This window comes from Panthera leo, chromosome C1, assembly GCF_018350215.1.
Source record: "Panthera leo isolate Ple1 chromosome C1, P.leo_Ple1_pat1.1, whole genome shotgun sequence".
Taxonomy (NCBI): domain Eukaryota; kingdom Metazoa; phylum Chordata; class Mammalia; order Carnivora; family Felidae; genus Panthera; species Panthera leo.
The window spans coordinates 31,874,129-31,879,613 of NC_056686.1; positions in this window are offsets into that span (position 1 = coordinate 31,874,129).

The following is a 5,485-nucleotide window of genomic DNA, read 5'->3' on the forward strand; positions in this document are numbered from 1 at the left end:
GGAAAGACCCTCAAGCAATAGTTCATGGCTAAATGCTCCACCTTCCTTGCGCCTTGGTGGGACAATTACACATTCCGTTTCCCACAGTGGGATAGAGCCTCAGTCACCCCCAACAGGAACTGCTCCTGATCAAATCTTTTGTCTCTTCCCTGTCTCATTTCCCTACTTCTTCACTGTGCTCCCTGGCATCATTTCCCAAATAAACCACAGTGAAACCTTGCTTTGCGAGCACAATTCATTCCAGAAGCATACTTGTAATCCAAAGCACTTATATATCAAAGCAAATTTCCCCACAAGAAATAACAGAAACTCAGATGATTCGTTCCACAACCCAAAAATACTCATATAAAAATGATTACAGCACTGTAATATAATACAAAATAATAGAGAAAATACAAAAGCGGAGCGAAAAATAAACAAATTAACCTGCACTTACCTTGAAAACCTTCGTGGCTGGTGTGAAGGAGACACGAGAGAGGAGGGTTATTGTGTCGGACGACTTTCACTATCACTCACGGAATCACGGCTATCTATTGGCTCAACAGAATCTTTTTCTTTTTATGCAACTTTAACAAGGAACCTATCCAATGACACTTGCTTTTGCCTCCTTTTGAGGATTTTGTGGAAATGCCACATTGCATTGATGATCACCTACAATCCTGCAGTGAGAGAGAAAAAAAATCATCGACTCAGTTGTGATCATGTGACGTTTAGCATCACGTACTACTCGTATTGTAAGGCATCACTCATTTATCAAGTTAAAGTTTATTAGAAATGTTTGCTCTTCTTGAGGAACACCCACAGAACAAGTTACTCGCCATCCAAGGTTTTACTGTACTTGCATCCAGATCCTTGTCTCAGGATCTGTTTTTGGGAAACCCAAACTAAGACAGGAAAATAACCATGGCTTACACAAGATACAAGTCCATTTCTCTCTCATAGTGGTTCATCATTAGGAAGTTTAGAACAACCTTATAAAGTCATTGAGACCCAAGCTCCTTCTATCTCAATTCTTTCTTTCTTTCTTTCTTTCTTTCTTTCTTTCTTTCTTTCTTTCTTTCTTTCTTTTAGAATCCAGCATATTTTAAATGTTTATTTTTGAGTGAGACACAGTGCGAGCTGGGGAGGGGGAGAGAGAAAGAGGGAGACACAGAATCTGAAGCAGGCTCCAGGCTTTGAGCTGATAGCTCAGAGCCCAATGCAGGGCTCGAATTCATGAACCGTGAGAGCATGACTGGATCTGAAATCGGATGCTTAACTGGTTGAGCCGCCCAGGCATCTCAATTCTACTTTATGGTCTGAGATGGCTCCACCACTCCAGCCATCCTGTGCATTTTCCAGATAGCAGGAAGAAAGACAAGTCAAACAGCACATTCCTCTGCTTTAAAGACATTCCAAGGAAGTTCCATATGACTCTTGCTTGTGTCCACTGTGCAGAGCTCAGTTATTTATCTGTATGTAGGTAAAGGGAAGACAGAGAAGTATAGTCTTTATTCCCAGCAGCCACGTGCCTAATTAAAAGTCAGAGATTCTGTTTCTAAGGAAAAGGGGAAAATAGATACTGGGAAACAACTAGCATTTTATGCCCCAAGCAGTTAAGAAACGTGGAGTATAGGTTGACAGAATGCCATATAGGGGTTCCAGGAGAGCACATAGGGAGTGTAGAAGAAGCAAGATTAAAGAAATAAGGGCTGAGAATTTTCCAGAATTAAAGACAGACGTGAGAGCTCAAATTCAAAGTGCATACTCAATGCTGAACAGAGCAAATAAAAGTAAATTCACACCCAGATGCACTGTAGTGAAACTACAGCATATCAAGGATAAAGAGAAAACATAAAAGCTACTGCAAAGACACCCCGGCTTCCTGGGACCTCATCCAGAACCAGATTTTATGCTGATGCCTCAAGGCTCTCATCCTGTGATGCTGGTGGGGGTTTCACACATCCAGTCGCTGAACCTGAGTGGACTCCGGCCTCACTGGGGCTCCTTGAGCCCCCTACACCCCGAGGGAGTCAAATTCCTGGCTGTCCTCCCTGCTTCTGTACACACATCCCTAGCTTCCTTCCGTTTTATCGAGCCCTTTGCATGACTATTCCATTTCTGGTCCATGAAAATGTCTATCCTGGATTTGAGCAGGGCTTTTCCTGTCTCGAATTTATCTGGTGTGTGTGTGCGCGTGCGCGCCCGCGTGTGTTTTAAATCCTTGCTATGAGTTTAGTGCGTGGAGGTGGGATTCAGAACACAAACTTACAGGTACCATCTTGACCAGAAGTCTCTGGACGCTTCGGATCTCCCCAGGGTGGAGACACCCTGCCTGTTGTAAGACTGTTTCCAGCAACCAGGCATGCAGATATGGGAAAGGAAGGAATCTGCCCTTCTGGATGCTTCTGTTTCCTTCTCCAAGGAGATGCAGGCCCTGGAGGATCCAAAGAGCGCCCCCCCAACCCCGAATAAAGCGTCTTTGGGCCTCCTGGCCTCCCGGCCCCCTGGTTCATTGCTCCCTGACTCTCCCAAGTCACTCCATCACAGGGCTTCCTGCCAACACTCCACCTCAAAGGTCTTCACTGACGTGGGGCTTCAGGTGTTCATGGCCATATTTGAATTTCAACAAGGGACTCATAAAGATGTTTTCATCTTTAAAATGTACAGGAATGGAATTCAAATGGCGGGATGACAGGCGGTGTTTGGGGTCGATTGGCTGGGTCAGAGACATCACACCTGGCTGGCGGGGAGAGCTTTCTGACGACAGGAGCTGTCCAACAAGGCGTGGGCTGCTGTCACTGGAGGAACTCAAGCGGTGGACGGCTGACCTTGCACTGGATGGAGGGAGTCTTGAAGCAAGAGGGAGGGTTCTGGGAGCAGCAAGGGAAACAACTCCACAAAAGCATCTGTACATCGAAAAGCATCACTAAAATGTTCTTACTGTTCTGAAGCAAGCACACTCCCCACACTGATGCATTTCCAAAAGCATATCCTACGCTGCCACCCTGAAAATTGAGCGCGTAGTTCACCTTCTTGGGGTCTCACCTGTGAAGGAAAGGATTGGACTCAATCCCGGTGATTCTGAGAGTCTCCACCAGCAGATCTCAGAGTCCAGGCCATGAGAGGCCTCCCCCCTGCTTCCCAGAGCTCAGCCCCCTCAGTCTACCCCACCCATGTTCTCCCATCTGTGTGACCCATTCTGAAGAGGTGATCCCACCTGCCAGTGCTACTGTCCCCCCAAAACCTGTATGATCTTTCATGTGTCACAGTTACCATAGCGGTAAGATTTATCTTCATCTTTTACAATTAAAAAAAATTTTTTTTAATATTTATTTATTTTTGAGAGAGAGAGAGTGTGAGTGGAGGAGGGGCAGAGAGAGAGGGAGGCACAGAATAGGAAGCTGTCAGCACAGAGCCCAACACAGGGCTCCAACTCACTACTTCAAGATCATGACGTGAGCCAAAGTCAGATGCTCGATTGACTAAGCCACCCAGGTGCTGCCATCTTTTACACTTTAAAAATAGGAATGGCATTACTGGTTTGGTCTGTGTTTTAAAGCGATAGCATTTTTCTCCCATTGCTCTCACATTTGCGATGCCCTTAAAATTTACTCTAAGAGAGAAATATAACCGCAGAAAGAGTCTCAGGGAAAAATGGGTATTTTTTCTCCCAATTTTGGTAGGGCTAATAGCATGATTGGCAACATTAGAGTTTTTGTAGCATGACTGGTGGCATAGAATGGATTCTCTTAAGGGCCCTTTCACTGCTCACCTCCCTTCCTGGCCCCAGCAGGTGACAGCAGGATCCTTGCAGACCAGTGCACCTGTCATTGCTGGTGGCTGCCTTGAAGAAGGAAGAGAATTCATATTTATTGAGTGCTATGTCCCTCGCAAGTGCTGTCCTTTTCATCTATTCCTGGGACCCATTTTACAGATGAGGTATCTGGGCCCAGAGACGTGGAGTGACTTACCCAAAGTCACACAGCCAAGAAGAGGCAGAGCACCTTGTTCTCTCAACCAAATTCTGTCCAAATCCTGCGGTTGGTCTCTGTTTGGCCGCCTTTTCTCAGGGAGGGAGGGTTTCTGCTTAAGCAAGAATTTCTATGTGGATTATAACCCTTAGGTGATGACACATTGTTACAAATTTTAGCTCTCACCTGTGTGGCACTTAACATTTGGGGCCTTTTCTGATTACGAGTGTAATATACAATCTGTTCTTTGCTAACTTTTTGGGGGGTAACTTTTTATTTTACAGATACACAGGAAGTTGCCAAAATAGTACAGAGAGGTCCCATGACCTTTCATCCAGTTTCCCCTAATGGTACCATATCAAAACCAGGAAATCCATTTTCATACAATGTGTGTGCACAGTTCCGTCATTTTATCACATGTATAGGTTTGTGTAACCACCACTGTAATCAAGATACAGAACATCCTATCCCCACAAAACTCCCTCGTGCTGTCCTTGATCCTCACATCCACGGACTTTCCTCCCACTCCCTAATTCCTGGCAGTCACTAATCTTCTCCCATTTCTATAATTTTTTTCATGCCTAGAATGTCATATAAATGGAATCACACGGTATGTAATGTTTTGAGATTGACCTCTTTCACTCAGGATAATGCTGTTGAGCGCCATCCAGGTTGTTGCCTATATCAACAGCTGGTTCTTTTTTATTGTTAAGGAGTGTGCTATTGGTGGGGGGGGGGGGGGAGGTCAGTTTTTTAAAAACTTAGAATTACAGACAATATACAGAAAACCATAGGGAAAAAAATCCCAAGCCCCCAGATTGGAGGAGGGAGGTCTCCTGGTTTCCTCCTTGCCCAGGTGAGGCCCGTTTTAGGCCCTAGGACCTGGCTGTGAACCCAGGTGCAAAGTCGGGAGAGGAGAGCCAGACAGAAGACAAAGCTGTGGGCCCCAGGCCCTGCTCCTCCCTCTCCTCCCCTCTGTGGGACTCCAGCTGGCTGCTGGGACTCTCTCTTTGCATCCCTCTTTTCTTTTTTCCCCTCTCTTTCTCCTCGCCCCGTGTGTCTCCATCTGTCTCTCTGAGTCAGTCTCTCTTTTTCTCAAACCACAAAACATGGCTAAATGCAATTTCCATTGAGTGCAAAATCTTGTGTCTGTGCTTCATTATTCTGTCTGGATCCGTACATGTTTTCAATTGCATAATTCCCCTCCTTCCTCATTTTCTCCCCAAGACTTTCTCCCACATAATATGAGCATTTGGGGGCCAGCTTTTGACAGTTCTGCCTTTGAATGTTGTGAAAAGTAGAGCGAGTGCCTCTTTCAGCCCTGCGCCACCAGGGAGGCTTGGTTGGCAAGTTCCCCGGGGTTCCTGCAGTGCTTTGTCCCCTAGGCCAGTCCTGGGCGATGCGAGTGCCCCTTTACCAGCCCGCGAGAAGGCCAAGGATTGACGTCAGCACCTGCCTTAGAAGAGTCCAAACAGCCTTCTGATGGTCAGCTCAGGACCCTCCACACCGCTGGTGACCGTGGCGGTGGGGCC